Here is a 16,926-nt window from a genome sequence, read left to right as displayed (position 1 = left end):
CGCTATACTCCAGAGATGTTTTTTCCTTGGCAGCACTCATAAATTTATGTTTATATCACATCTATATCCTCACCACAGGGAATTTATGTGTATGATGAGAATAATACATACAGAAAATCACATCTCTTCTCCACTTCAGTTACAGCTGGCCCCAGAGGCCTTGCCTGCCTTAGGCAGTCACATCAGCATGTTTCCCACGGCACTGAGATGTCACCACGGTGCACAGAGCCACCCAAATCCTAACGCCCATTGAAAACAGTGAACCTGGAATATCCAGCTTGAGTGCTCTAATAATCACTGCACGCGTGTTGGAGAAGGGGGAAAAAAACGAGACGGATTGCCTCCTCTTTTTTTAATCAGAAATTTCTGCCCTGACGTGGTGCCAGCCTGTCAGAGATGCTTTGCTGCGAGTCTGGCCCAGTGCGAAGTGTAAAATTCCACCGGGGTTTAGCCTTAATTCCTTCTCCTCAGCCTTTCCTCTTAGCTACCTTAGTGTCAGCTTTTGTTGAGCCTGTTTCAGAGGTGCCTAATAACCTCCATATATCGTATTCAAAGCTTGAGCTGCCCGCGACGGATCGGAGTTCTCCAACAGCTTTGCAAAGGTGTGGATGCTTCTTTTTCTACATCTATTACTGTTGCCAGACAAACCCTACAGCAAACAATAGTAGGGACAGACCTGTTTGCTCCCAACCAAAAGTACACAGGAAAACTGTGGCTTCATCACACATTCTTCAAAATAGCCATTTCTTGCTCTACTCCAGCAAAGCATCTCTGATTAATAATCAGATCAATATCATTTTACTTAATAATGTTGGAAATCGGTAACAAATGCATGTCATCCTTATGCTCCTAGTAATATTCCATTGAGGCATTCATTAACAGCAGTTAATTTTTTGTGTTTTCCACCTTTAAATCTCTCTCATTAAAGCCACTGATGTCTATGATTTCTGCATTCAAATCTGTCACAAAGTGTAACTGAAGCTGTCCTGACAACCGTATAAAATCTGTATGTTGAATACCTTCCATAACATAACAGGAACTCTACTTGTAAACTCTTACTATTAAAAATGACAACACACTGTTTAACCACATTCTGCCTTTTGCTAACATAAGGTTAGATCAGACAGGTAAAGGTGATGGGAAAAATTCAGACAGACTGCATTATCTGTGCACCTTAAAATACATCACTCAAAGGAAGCAGCAGGGAAGTGGGATTTAAAAGTGATTTGAGAAGAAGGACTTAAAAGCAGAATAAAGACCTTAAGGTTGAGGTTAAGGAGACTGTAACTATAGTCTGCATAGGAAACCATGCAGAAGAAGGCATAAGAGTTTTTTCCTTTACCTAGGATGTGGACAGAAAAGTGAATAACTGGTAGAGGAATACCAGGAGGGGAAGGATTTAGTTGAGCTTTCTCTGACTAGGGAAAGGGAAATTATTAATTTGTTAATTAACATTAACGAACATTAGCACCACGATACACATTGCAGTTCTTACGGTGCTGGGTCACAGTTTTTAAACACTGAAGTTGGGAAAAAAAAATCACAAAGAAGTTAATAAAATCAGGCCAATAGAGAAAGAAAATTGAAATATTATTTGCACAGAGAAGACAGACATGGTTCCAATAACTAAAACGGGCTGCTGGAGAGGTTAAGCTTTTTGCATGGAAAGAAATGATGACTTTTGCAGAAAATAAGGAAGCAGCAGAAGGGTTCTGCTGCATTCTGCGCACACAGCAAAAGGCTTCATTTTGCTATAGGTTCAGAGAGAGATGAAGACTGATACAGTCATAGGAAGAAGCTTTAATTTTGGCCAATTAGTCTCCTTTGAATAATATTTGAATACTGCTGGATTCAGTTTCTCTGTCAGTGGTTTTCTGATAATACGCATTGTCAAAGTGAGCTTTGTGACAGACATTGTCTTTGAAATCAAAGCAAATAAAAACTTGGCAAGATTTTAGATGCGTGTGTTAAGGAGAAATGAAAATCATAACCAGCACCCTGGTTTGCTCTCAGGAATAGTGCTTGAGAATTGGGGAGCAAAACCCACCTTGGTAAAGGAGAATAGCACTCATGGTTTAGCAATAAACAGCAAAGCCCAGCACACATTATAAATCTCTGAGTGCTACCAGACATACTGAAAGAAAATATAATACCCACGAATGCGCTATGGTACGGAAACTTTCTAACGAGCCCAAGTAGAAACAAAATGAGGTTTTCAGAGGTTGCACTAACCCAGTATCTCTTCTGGGATTTAGCAAGGGCCTGGCTGACAAAGTCCTAAGTGAAACCCAACACCTGGAGAGGTCAATCCCTCCCTGCACAGAGAAGACTACACCAGCCCAGGGGATCTTTCCTTTTCCACCCTGAGCCTGCTGGGGAGGTTGAGGGGCTCTTCTAAACCCTCAAACTGCAAATGTAAACCATATGTGGGCTCCTTCTTAGCAGACCTGTTTTGGTGAAAGTCAGACCTTTCAAAGGAAAGAAACTCTGGAGCTGAGTGGATTTTGGGACCTCAACCCGAGTGTTTGAGCTTGCGGGAGTCAAAGGCCTTGGCACGGCGCTCCGAATGGGAGGCCACTTTTCCTTCCAGGATGAGATGGGATCATGTTCTGGCCATTGCCTTATGCTCTGCAGTGAGCTCCTGTGTAACTGAGCCCCTGTGAGAATCGGTGGCTCAAGTGCTTGTTAAATGACAAAAAAAACCCAAGCCCGCAGCTCCCTCCGGCCCCGCTTTAAGCAGCTCCCGCTGGACGCCTTACAAGGTCTGCAGAAGATGCATATATTTTTAAAACAGATCCTCCCCCTCGCTACCCATCCTTCTCTTCCAGACCCCAAAATTTCATGCCAAAACAAACAGGCGTGAATGTAATCCCAGAACGAGCTTAGATTTCTTTGGTACTTTTCAGTCGTGCTGTAAATACAGTCTAAATATGAGTTAGTGTATTTATATGGGGAGTCTGCTACTCAGACTGAATAAATTAAATACTTGCTGAATTTTGCATATGTCAGGTTAAACAGTGTCTACAATGTCACTGATACAAGAGAATATTCTGGTGGCTGTTACATGTAGACAGCAATAGCACATGGAAACTGCAGGAACATGTTGAATAAGACTATTTATAAACACTTTATTGCCTTCATGAACATCCTGGCAGGTGCTTGTCCAGCCTGTCCTGACAAATGTCTGCTTGCAGAGACTTCACAGGTTCCCCAGGCCACCTCCCTGGTACCCGGTTATCCATATACCATTAGAAGAGGCTTTCTCAGGTCTTTTTGAGTCCTTCTTGCTGTAAAGCCATTATTTCTGCCACAGGTTGGAAGAAGAGATGATTCCCGCTCTCCATGCTGTGAGATTTTGCATATTTAAGGGTGACTAATGTTTTTCCCGCACTCTCCATCTTTTCATTAGGTGTAATAGCCCTAATTCACTTCACCTGTGGGACATGCCTGCTAGATCTCCCATTGCTGCTCTTCAGACTTTCTTTGGCAAGTCTCTGTGTGTGGCACAAAGAATTGACCACAAGACACAAGGTGGAACCTCACCCCTGGTGAGAAAAGGGGAGAGATGACTGTGTCCTGCTCATACACCCCTGAGTACCATCTGCTGTCATTGGCATGACCATGTCCTTCAGTTCCAGCCCTACTGTGAGCATGTTTTCGATTCATCCTCCAGTTCTTAACGAAAATACCGAACAAAAGCAAGTGTTGACTGCCATGAATTCACTACAAATACCATTGCCTTCTTTTAGAAGAAAGTTAGAGGGACTCATCAAGAACAAACTTCACCCAAATCACATTGCCCGTTATTTATATATTACCTTTTGAGGGCCTACAGATTGGACGTTTATGCCAGTATTTCCCCAGGAACTGAAGTTATGCCAACTGATCTCAACTTGCTGCTCCTTCCCCCAGGTCTCTCGAGGTCCCTCTTGCCCAGGACCACCTTCTCCCAGGTCACTGGGTCTGCTCAAGTCTCCCATGACGGGCCTGCCTTTGGAAATGAACTTTCTGCAGTGACCCCATTCTTTGTACAGTATTATCAGGTAACCTGAGAACTGCAGATGTATCTGATTATTGGAACTGTGGACATGATTGCCACAAAACCCGAAACCATGACCTTTCCTTGAGGTGTTATCAGCCAAGCTGGTAGGGGGACAAGAGAGCTGATTTATGACCATTCATGAAAATTACATGAAACTGATTATTTATAGAGGAAGACTTGAGCTGAAAGGTTCAGGCTCAAAACCTGTCTTCTTCATAGTTCAGGGTATTTGCACATGAAAAAAAAATGAAGTCTCTCTTGAAGTAATGTGAATATGACTGGATTATATTTTGTTGCATTTTTATTATGTTTTGTATTATATTTTAAAACAGATTTTATTATTTATATGTAATAATTTTGATTATTTTTTCAGAGTTTACTATTTTATTACTGTATTATTTTTATTAATAGATTTCATGCCATTATTTTTATTGTTTTAATCTATTTAAAAAGAATGTATTTTTAACCGTCCGGGGACCACCACATTAAAACATAAAGTGGTACCATTGCTTTTCACTTACTTTAGGATTAGAAACACAAACAGCCAGGCTGGGTTTTATATTGGATAATGCCATCTCTTTATGCAATCACCTGCTTTGTAGAGGGGTTTTGGATTCTGGCAACAATTTCTTGATGTAGAAATTCTCTTACAGACAAACGCCTGCCCAGGCAGTAAATTGCAAGTATGGTCCGGCGAGGCTGTCAGGTGAAATCGCCGTGCTCTGGAGAGGAGCCAGCGCTGGATTGGCATTGATTTGCTCGCGGCGTTCGATAAGTAACGCTGAGAGGGCCCAGTGAAAAGCGATCCCTGCTGGTTATGCGCGTCCCCCCACCGTGGGGCCTATGTTTGGTCACCCAGAAGTTCCCGCGGCAGATGTCTTGTGGGTATTTCTCCCCGGGCTTACAGTAAAAGGCAGCTAAAGTGCCTCCCACCGCATGGCGATGAAAAGGAGGATCAAGCAGCCCTCGGAGCGAAGCCTCTCTCGACCTGGGGTTTCTATATATAGGGGAGCTCAATAAACACCATTATGAACCACAAGTGATACGCCTGCCCAGAATTAAGGTCACATACATACTTTTGTATATGTTTCTTGCTTGGCTTACAAATTAAACAATTCCAGGTGAGAAGCTGGCTACGTTATGAGTTATAAATCCAAGCAGCCCCCGTCCGACAAACCCTTTAGTCCGTACAAGAGGCAACTGCAGGGGTGAGTAAGAATGAGATTTTTACACCAGGTGTAAAATCCATTGTAAAGGTCAGGTTTATAAGGAGACCATCCCAAAACGCTAATGACATGACAGTTTTATGAGGTTGGAAGATGATAGCTCAGCTGAAGTAATACTAGAGCAAGGGATTTATTTAAATTGGACTTTTTTTTTTTTTTAATTTTAATTTTGTCCTTGATCCTGCCAAATCTCACTGAGATAAGAAATCCTTACTTGTGTAAGTAGCCTCCCACATTCAGCTGAACAACTGAGGCAAGAAAAGGTTATTTATGTGAGGCATTATTCTGTAATCTTATCTTCCAAAGTTTTCACATGTTTTTCTGCAGTATAGATAATTGAAAGGTTATATGAATTTTTCAGTGTCTATACTTCACAAAAAAATAATGAATCATCAATTCTTAATAGATAGCCTCAGAAACAGAAATAGTAAGGGTTGTTACACAAACTTTAACTCAGTTTTAACTTAGAGAAACTGCATTTCTCTGTTGCAGTACGAGAGGACAGCCTGTCCAAAAGGGTTTATAGCCAAATGTACCCTTTTAACAGAGATGCATACAAACATAACCTGCACAACTTTAGCTGCGCACGCTAAGAACAGACACTTGTGTATCTAACCAGAGCAAAAGTAGTTCTTCGTTTGCAACGGAATAATCTTTCTCATCTTAATACTGTTTCTTCAAAAAGCAGCGTCAATGTCCAGTTTGGGTTCTTTTTGACTGTGTCCTAATCTTTGTGCAATGAGTTAATTCAGCCTATAGGAGACTGTAAAAAGCCCTTGGACACATCCTTCATCAGCCAGGCAGTTCTTGTCATGCCAAAGCATAATGCCATTTTCATTAAACTGCAGTTCCAAGCTTCAGCTTCAAAACATACAGTAGCTGTGTTTTACAGAGCTATAGATACGTTATAGCATAGTATATATCTATAGCTATCTATCAATAGCTATGCTAGGGTTTTGCTTATATAGTTCCATGTTTCCTACAGTTCCTTTAATGGACAGTGATTTAGGAATAATAGGAATATTTTCAATGTAAAAACTGTCTGTTCTCTTTTCTCCAAGCAGCCCAAGGTTCTCTGACTCAGGCTACTGTTTCCCTTTGCCGCAGTATGTCGAAAGCGCGGGTGGTGTTTCAGCTGGGTTTAGGAGGGCTCTGTGCACCGAGCCCGCGGTCCGGGTCCTGCGAGGTGTTGAGCGCTTCCTGGGAAGCGATGAGCTCTCTGAAATCCCTGCGATTCAGATCCCCAGCTCTCTGAAATCCCTGCTCTCTGAAATCCCTGCGATTCAGATCCCCGGCTCTCTGAAATCCCTGCGATTCAGATCCCTGTGCCATGCAGACACTCACCACATCTCCCCAGCCTCCTACCCCTCTGCCCACAGTGGCACACTGTGCCCAAGAAATCAAACAAATGAGCACGGATTGTCTTCTGCTTTGGGTGAGTCTCTAGGTTGAGAGAAATCAGAGGGAAAGGCTTCCCCCTCCTGTCTGTGAATGGTTTCCAAGCCTCACTGTGAATGGAGATTGAGAAAACAAATCCAGAAGACCATCCCTTTCAGAAAATTTTAACACTAACCACTTTTTGTCCTCCTCTTTTTCCAACTTAAACTGTTTGCTGAATTTAACCTGAATTAATAAATAGGTCTGAAACCTTCAGTAAACAAGCAACCAGCTGGAAATTTCATTTGGCCACACTCTAGTAGAATTGTTTTCTTTCCTATACTATTAGTACAAGCCTAGATGACACCAAAGATTGCTAAGCAGTGACATGAGTAACAACTATATTAGCTGCAGGGTACCATGTAGCACAGAGATACTTGAGCTAGCTTTAAATTAGCTAGCTGAGATACTGGCCATTCATTCATCTGCAAAAGCACAGAGGTTAAGTTGGGCTGGGACATTTTACCTTTAGGTACCTCTGTGGGATTTTTTGTCTCATTACCACATTGCAGTCCCTTCTGCAACAGCAAAGGCACTCAAGGGTCAAACCCAAGAACATCCTCCTTATCAGAGTGCTTTTATTTGTTTGTTTTAGCGTTTGTGATATGAAAAAGACGGGGGGAAAAAAAGCGCCTAGACTTTTTTCACAACACCTGTTTCTCCCCTGCTGCTCTTTGTTTTAAAAGACTGGAAAGCCAAAACTTTTTCTGAGTTTTATCCCTTTACAATTACTGTGCGTATTTTCATGGGAGAAAATGCTTCTAGCATAAGGCTCTTCCCCAAAACCTGAAGAACAGAAAACAAAGACAAAAACAACAACCACTTCTCCAACCCTTAAATCCAAAATCAGCTGATTCAAAACAAACAATTATCATGTCCTAAGAAATCTCCGAGCTCAATTTTTGAGGCTGAAAAGACTCCAGGGAGACTCCTCCACTTTAGTGCCTCTCTGGTCAAAGGATCAGGTTCACCGGTCTGTAATTCATCTCACTTCACACCAGGAACTCAGTCAGGCTGCTCAGATTGGGAGCACAGGCTCCTTGTAGAGCCAGCAAAGAGGGAATCCAACCCACCAAAAGTCCCAGTCAGTCTGTCATCAGCCTACACTAATTAGCTTCTTAATTCGGGTGAGTCACTTTGGTTCATAAAGGCTTGTATTTTAGCACAAACTTCCCCATCTGGCCACAACAGAACTGCCTTGCTTCCCATTTACGAGGAAAAGCAAGTGGGGTTTCCAGAGGGATCGCTGCCCCAAGTCTTTTTTAGGGACTCTGAAAGGTATGTGATGTGCTAGAAACCCACTGCTGGGTTTCAATAAAAAGATCTGTGAGGTGGGTAGCTCCACCTGAACTGGGATCAGTGGTCTTGCTGAGCCTATCTGATGAAAGGGAAAGCAAATGAAAACCAGTTTGTGCTTTGGGCTGGTTTTGGGAAGAGTAGGGAACCATTCAAGTGAGTCTGTATGGAAAAATAATCTATATATAAGCTTAGTGCCTGACACCTTGAACAGCACTGCAATGATATATTTAGCTTAAATGAACTCCTGAGCCCTGGTTCAAGTGTGTTCAACTAGTGCACGTTCATCTCCATGCTGGAAAAAGAGGAGTCCATGAAGGTCTTATTTTGGTACATCAGCAGTCCAAGCCACTCGATTTTCCATGCAGTAAATCATATGGAGTGAACATAAAGCAGGCAGAGAACACAGAGCAATGATTTTCTTTTGCTGGCTAATAAAAGGAAGCACATGCTGATCTCTTTGGACACATAACTGCTCTCAGCTGAAACCTCCATAACTCCTGCTGGGAATATGTTGAAGAGGGTGGGCACTTAAAGCAATCAGGGCTAAAGTCAGGCACCACTTGACGATAAAGCCCTAGTTAACACATATCCTGTTTGGGCTACACAGTTGTTTTTAGTGGTCAGATATAGCAAAAAACAGTTACAGGGATATGGTGGCAACCTGAGAAGATCTGTGTGGTGATGCAGAGAGTATAGCACATAGATCGAGCTGAGCAGACCAATGCCAATCCCTAACGTATGCGGCCAGGCTCTCAAGTTACATGATTTAGTCTGTTGCTTACCAGGAGCGATATAACTAATCACAAATGTTTAGGGGAAAGGCACGATTTATCAGATCCCAACCCAGAGGTTCATGTTCTCTCTCTTTACCTAGAAAAGATGGTCATCCAAGGTTACGGGAGAAGTAGCTGAGAGATCAGCACGCTAAAACTTTCATGGCAGCTGCCTTCGTCTGTTAGGCAGGCTTTTCCACCCCAGAGCAGATGGCTTTGAAGTTGGCACAAAAGCCAAACAGACAAGACATAGATACACGTACAAAATCATTCTCGCCCCCACACGCGTCAATGTCCTCTGAAGACAAGTCACACTGGGTTTTCGCAGAGAGCTGGGTCTCTGAGTACGAGTGTGGAGGAAGTCCATTACATTCTCATTTTTAACAAATTAATTTGGTACCCAAGCTTTGTTACTCAGGAAATGGTTGGGTAGCTGAAAATTCAATACTGTCGCAGTACCCTGCTGCAAGAGATGAACATGTATTTGTCCTCTACTGCATTCTGCATACGTCTTATTTTCAGACATTGCGTTTATCAATTTTGGTGGAAGCAGTGAACAAACACTTAGTAAGATCATATTGGATATGGCTTAAGTCGAATACTGTGGCTTTGTTTAAGGGGCAACACTCCTCACCATTAGCAATAAGAAAGTTGGCAGAGCTATTAATATTCCTGGTAATGCTTTACCATTTTCTCTGCAATTGTATAACCTTGCTGCTGTTCATGTGGATATGAATATCAATAACACCCGAGAGAACAAGGCTGTACTTTCCTGACCAATCCGCTGACCTACCAGAATACAGATTATCTGATCTTCTCTAACACATAGCCGTTGTCAGTACTTTATGGCTGTACCGCCGGTCAGCGAGGCAGAACAAAATAGCGGACTTGTTAATAAAAATTAGTGTTTAAAATAACACGCAATTAGTTGAGTATTTAGAAGTAAAACACACAGAGAGGAGGCAACATCCTTTTGACAAGAACTTTGCCCAATTTTTTATTTGCGAAACTAGAGAAATAAACCCAGGTCCTGAGCTCATATCTGGCCACTTCCCATTGACTGGGTGCCACTGACACATCAGTACAAGGTGAACCTTCTCCCATTTTGGCCAGGGGAGCGGCTGGCCTGTTGACTTTACAGCGTATCTCCGTATTTACACCAGCATGAAAGCAGAATCAAAGGCTCGCTCTACCTGCTGAACAACCTACAGTGCTGCTCCAGCACCTTCACCAGCCACAAGATGGAGATTTCCTCCCATATAGACATTCCCCGCAAAAGCAGAAGAGGATTTCAAGTTTCTAAACAAAAGAGCATGGCAACATGCCACGCTGGGCTTGTATTGATCAAACATATTAACAGCTTTCCTCATCCTAATTTTAAGTGCAATGCACCATAGCAATAATCCCCATCATCCCTTGTCAACTGGACAGGACTAAAATGTGTCTCAGTAGGAGACAGGAAGGTGAAGTCAGTCATCTGAATTTTTCTGCCTTAGGAACCTGGTATCATCCACAGACACTATTTTTTGTCATATTAATACTGACATAAGCATTAAGGTGAGGATGCAATAGCTGCACTGGCCATTTATAGAGGCATAAAGAGGTATGAAGATCAACAGATGTTTTCAGAACAGCTGCATACTTCAATGGTTACTTGCAAAAAAATCCATTAGAGAAGTCGGAGCATTAGAAAAAACTATAATGCAGAAACTCAAAATAAAAGCCCTGAATTATTGAGGTTTTCTACCAATCTTAAGGCTAATTACTGTTTAAGTCCAAATGCAGCGGGCAGCGTCTGTCTTTGATCAGTATCAATTTAAAACATCAAAGTGTGGTAAAAGCTGCCAAAGGTCATAAAGCTGTCAGTAATTCATAATGACACGGCACATGTTAAATTAGTGGCACTAGAATAAAAACCAATCGTATTGCCAATCCCAAGCATTGAAAATTCAAAAGTAATCAGATTTTTGAAAACAGTGTAGATGGATGTACTGATTTGGAGCCTCCAGTGGTCACTCTCAGATTCTATTAAATCAGAGGTAATTTTTTAAATAAAAGCTGAAACTGAAAAATAACCCATAAACTGAAATACAACACTGATTCACCGCAAAGTTACAATGAAGCTGTGGGGTTTTGTTTAAATGCACACCAAGTACAAAATACGAAGTATCCCTTTGAAAATAAGGCACATTCCAGCGAGAATCTGACTGCAAAATACTCCCAGGGCAAGTTTCATCAAAGTCAGTATAAAAGCGAGATTATTGATTTTATCTTTGAGGTTGGATTTATTTTACCCAGACCTGTTTATGGGTGCTACAGACACCTAATCTCCAGGGTGAACTGTCTAAGCTGTAAGTTATTTCAGAGAGCTTTAATCCACAGGTTAAGCATATGCACCATGTTTGCACGCAGGTGTAAGTAATGCAGGCTGAGCAGTCACCAGGCATCTACAGGGTCAAGGGTTTTTCGTAGTAACTGGGAGCAAAGAGTGAAAGTGAACATAATTATCACTGCTAATGAAGGATGAGGAATTCAAGCCAGCCATGCGGCAGAGACATCAGGAAGGATGTCAAAAATTGGCTAATACAACCTAGTAAGTGTGAAGTTCAGGTGACCTTTCCATGTGGAAAGGGAGCTCTCCATAGAAATCATGATCTCAGAGCTGCCAGATGGGGGGTAATATCTGTTACAATACCTTAACCACTCTCAGTTTAGCACGTGGAGCAGAACAGAGCCTGTGCTTTCACTTCTCTCTCATTACATCTGACGAGCAGCACAGATAACCACCAAAAAGAATATTCTGTCATTAGACAGGGTCCAAATAGTTCTGAGTTTGTGATGCCTAAAACGCAGACTTGGCGTTTTGCAAAACACCGTATACGATTTTCTGTTCCTTTTTGTTACAAGTTATTAACCTGAATGGCAGCTCATCAAATCCATGTAGTATTGCTGCACATTAGATGAGCAACTGGCAAGTTGGCAGACCTCTGAAATGAAGCATCTTCGCTGTTTCAAGCAGAACGGGTGCTCTGCTGCAAGTTGTCCTTGCCCATAGTGTTGTCCTTGCCCATAGTGTGGTCCTTGCCCATAGTGTGGTCCTTGCCCATAGTGTGGTCCTTGCCAGAGACTCTGTTCAGTACAGGGTCTCAGCCAGGCCAGGTGCTGTAAAACCAGAGTCCAAACCTCACAGAAGAGCTCCAGAAAATGCTCTGAGGGCTGAGATGGAGTTGGTGAGGAGAGAAAATGATCGGAGTAAACCCGGCAAATGTCCTGCTGGACTGCAGGCATCTAACAGGCAGCTCTGAGGACATTTTATTTTAAATTTGGCTTTAATCTGTCTGACACAGTTCCTCCCTTTGTCATTTTCAATTCAGCCTATAAGAAAAAAAGAAACACAGTTTTGTTTAAACCACTCGAAGAAAATAAGCTTTTTCTGCTGGTTTGAGCAGCAGGCTGCAATAGTGTATGTTGTGCTCAGGCAAAATACAATTTTCTCAGATTCTGAAGCTTCCTGCATATTTCCATCATTTCATCCAGAAAGACACATCCACATCTGTAAACAGCAGCAGGACCTGTTCCGGTGATCAGCATAATTACCCCTGTTTTTGCATTTCAAGGCTGTGAGTCTTGCTCTCCCACCTGAACATGACCAGGCCACGCTTGGGTCCTTCGTGTGGTCATAGAAGAAGGGAGATGAAATGTCTCCATCTAGGAGGTCCCAGTGAGGCTTCAGCATCCTTCATCAGCCGGTCGCAACCCTTCTGCTGTGCTGGCCCTAAATTAGAGTCCTTTGCTCAATTACATTAACACTTTCCATATGGTACAAAGAGACAGAAGGTGCCGCGTCCCACTGAGGGATTAGAAGTGACCGCTGCCCAAAAGCGTGGCTACTTTTAGCAAAGCCAGGCTCCTTTTGCTTTTGCCGGGTAAGGACAGCAATGTGCTTTATTTGAACTTTTTCAGACTGGTCCGATACCCTCATAGGGAACTCCCGGAGAAATTCAGGTTGTTGCAGATTTCTCTAACACCTTCTTGTCTCCCAGCTGTACCTTACGGCTTACGTTCAGTTTAGGTGTTTGCCTTTTACAGGCAAGTGCTTGCAATGCCACATGGTGCAATGACACTTTAAACAAGCTAATGCCTAATTATGTAGCTTTAGTAGTTCTCTAAGACAGGGCCAGTGTCTTGCAGGGACCTTGCAGAGTCCCTTGATGCCATATAGAGATGCACTTAGAGGCACCTAAGGGGCAGATTGGCACCTGTGGGATAGAAGAGACATCTGTTGTGCCCATATTTTAGCAGCACTAATCCATGTCAGGAAGAGCAGGTTCGAAGCCCTCAGGGTTTAAGTCAATCATATTGAAATGCCGCGCATGAGAGGATCGGGGGCGGCAGATGTCTAATCAAGGTCTACATGGGTCACATTCATTCAAGGCAGAAGACATTTGGGAATTTTAAGGAGAGCTAAACCCTTGCCAGCCGTGCCTCGCTGCCATAGGTGGCAAAGGGGAAGAGAGACGAATTGCAGCTGTCTGTCTCGGTTCAGGAGCACAAGGTGTGTGCACGGCTCTCGGGGGCTATTTGAGAAGCTCCAGCTTTGGACACAGGAGCAGTATGTGTAACGAGACATATGCAAGGACACCCAGAACGTGCCCACACTGTGCAAGGCAGGGCAGAATGAGACCAACCCGTTGATCCTTACAGATATCTACACCTCGCACACGGACAGCAGCACAGACCCCAGAAGCAAGGACCATATTGGGCTGCAACCACCTGCATCTCGGCCAAGGCAGTCACCTCCAGCACAGGGCTTTGGTGCGGTGGCTATATTGCTTCTGACTCCAGAATTAGCTTATCTGGTGTTAACTTTAGTATCTCAACACCCTGCTCCCTTGCACGTGTGCTCTTCACTCACAGGAAACCTGGAATTTAATGCCAGTGCAAACAGCCACAGACAGGCACACAAGCACGGGGAACTTATGCAGCTTTTCTCCCCACAGCCTGGGAAAACGTGCCACATCATGAGTTGCCTTCCACACCCTTTCCTAAGGAACTCATAGTGCCAATATATTTCTTAGCATGCCCCTCGTTCAACAGGCTAGCCTAGCTGAATAACTGCTACTACAATAACATTTAGTGCCTCTTGTGCAGCATTGTTCACATCAAAGGGCATTTAGGCGTATTAAGTTTCTGTAGCTCCAGGTTAGAGACATTTATGATGCTTACAGCTCTATGTTGTAAATAGTTTTTGAAGATGGTGAAATGCATGCAGAAATAAAGACCAGATTATGGGTGTAAAGCCACTGGCAGTTTGGGGAATAATGTAAAACATACACATCCTCTGAAAGTAACAGGACAGAAGAGCCTTTTCCACATTTTCGATAAGAAAATCTTACGTGTCTTTGTACAGAAATATCCTTTCACTGCTCTTTTAGAGCATGGATGTGATCACGTTTCATTCATTTCCTCTGCAGACCACAGGGTGGCAAGGATTGCTTGGTGCTTGGCGAGATGACAAGCTGGAAAGCTGTATCCTCCGCACCCAGACGGGTAGAGCCCTATGAAGCTCCCACTGCCCTTCAGTGAACAGGAACTGCAATGGCAGCACCATGTGCTCCATCGTTTGGATATACAGATTCTATTCCCTTCCCATGGGAGGGACACAGGACGAGGAACAAAACAGAGATTCAGATGCTACAGCAGAAGATGGGCTTCCAGGTGGAGTCCATAAAAGGCCAGCCCTTCGTGCATCCTGGGTCTCCAGAGCCTAACATGGACCGATGGCACTTCAAGGCCTCGCTGATGATTCACGCTGCAAATAAACTTCAGAAGGCAGCAGGTGCTGGCGCTCGTCAGAGGACGAAGCGCAATTGTTTTCTAGCGAACAGAGTAATTTGAAAAGTATTTGTGCCATCTTGCCAAAAACACAAACTGTGCCATGTTTAATTTTAGATCCAGATACCCCTCTGGGAAGAAACCACACTGGTTATGTCACACATAAATCAGAGCTACCTGCTGGTACCATCGCAGAGCTCACTACAGTGCTGTCTCGAATGGCTAGCTACCCGAACCTGGGGCTATATTTTTCCTTGCCACATGGTGAGCTAGGATGTGCTATTAGGTATCCAAAATTTAATTTACACCTCCAACTACCTGCTTTCTCAGTGAGCAAAATGCTCACTGGACAGGGAAGAGAGAATATGGGAGAGCGAGGGTGCCACCCTTTCCTCCTCAGCACCTTTCCATGCTGCACTTTCGGCTCACTGAGGAGTACTTTGTGCTCCCTGATAGAGTGTGATGATGATGATTATTATTATTAACAATAACAATGACAACAACAACAACAACAATAATAATGTTTAACATTTCTCCTGTTGGGTGAATAGTGCTGTGCAGAAGGGAAGGGGATCTATGTGCTGGCCTCAGGGCTATTAAAACACATAATGCAACAGGGGGGATTCAGGAGTATTGGGGATTTAGGTGGACGGATGCTCAATCCTGCCATGGCATTTCTGGGTAGTTGTGCAGCAGGCAGCTCTCATTATCCTCCGTAATGCATTAGCTACTGGAAGGGCACAAATGTCTGCACTGGGTTGTCCGAATTACGTCTGGTTGTGGCTCAGGTTATTTTTTCTGAGGCTTTTTTTTCCCAATCTGCTCTCAGAACCACACTGTGCTGAGCCCCCTTCTGCTCCAGCTGCTGGGCTCTGGCTTGTCACTGCACTAACATCTGCATTCAACCCTGCAACATTATTCACTCCTGGACCATTAACAAAACCCCAACTTTTCCTATATCAGCAACAAAGCTTGTACTACTCAGCAAACACAGGTTTCTTAGAAAAGGATGTGTGAATATATGTGTATAAAAACAGAGAAGGGTTATGCTGAAATAAATAAGTTTCTGCAAGACTTCCTTAATGTTTTCTCCTTCTTCTTGTGTCATGTCCTATGGACAGTACTGGTTATCCATTGTCTCACATTTCCTGTCTTAAAAGGCTGTTTGACCCTCAGTTGTTTCCTAAAATAATCATGTTATTCACGGTGCAAGGTTGTGCTTTCACTATTCTCACACACACACAAGAAAAAGTAGCATTTTTCCACATCCTCTTCACTATTTGGAAAATAAGGTCTGCAAATCCAGTGTGACTGAGTGATTTAACTCATCAAGGCAACACGCTTTCTGACTACATAACTAGTTTTGTATACATAATGTATTTTTAATGCTTAATCAAAAGATTAGTTGTAAACCTGCGCATATCAGTGGCTGGCATTAAGCATTCCAAGCCATGGTTTAACTCAAGTGTTGCTGGGGATTAAGAGTTTAGAGCTCTGATGTAATTTTGTCTTCTCATTCCTCCCAATTTTTATCATCACCCTTGCTTTTTATACCTACATAATGAGATAATTACGATGCAATTACTGCACTGACAAAAACTTTCGAAAAACTCATACAAGAGCCCTTGATAGCTGCACAGATGGTTGGCAACAGCCTTATGGATGAATTTTGGAGTAGATGATCTCCAGGGACCCCTTCGGACTTCAGCTTTCTTAGGGTGTTTTAACATACACACCTGCCAGCACTTAATATTACCCTTCTGCATGGCAGTTCATGCAAACAGAAATACCCCCACGGGGCAGACAGACCTTGGAGGCTGAAATTCCTCTGCTAGATCACCTCCTGTGCCTTGCCAGCCCGAGCTCTGAGGAAAGGCGATATGTCGCTCTCTAAATATCACACGAGCCCCATCCTTGGGGACCTCAGAGGCATCTGGGAGGATGGATGCACGCACAGACCGGGCAGTTGTTGGGTTGAAATGACCCACAGAGAGAGGTGGTTCCTCCAAACACCGAGCCTCACTTTCTCCTTGCAGGGCAAGGATCTCTGTGCTGGTGCTGCTGTGCATCCTCACACCCACCCGCAGTGGAATTCTCCAGCGTGCGGGGATGCTCGGGGTACCGAGTGCTGAGGAGGGTCTCACCAGCTTCTTTTGCGCCCTCCCATTGTAACCTCTTGTGTCCGCCCTTTGCCTCCCCTACACCATCAGTGCCCTCCACACCACCCTTCTGACAGAGCCTGAGCATCTCTGGCCCCTTCACGTTTCTGAAATCCTTCATCCTTTTGCTCCAGCCCTTAAAACAACAGACAGAA

The sequence above is a fragment of the Columba livia genome, chromosome 4 (genome assembly GCF_036013475.1).
Source record: "Columba livia isolate bColLiv1 breed racing homer chromosome 4, bColLiv1.pat.W.v2, whole genome shotgun sequence".
Lineage (NCBI taxonomy): Eukaryota > Metazoa > Chordata > Aves > Columbiformes > Columbidae > Columba > Columba livia.
The sequence above is the reverse complement of the archived record's forward strand: the minus strand, read 5'-3'. Positions refer to the sequence as shown.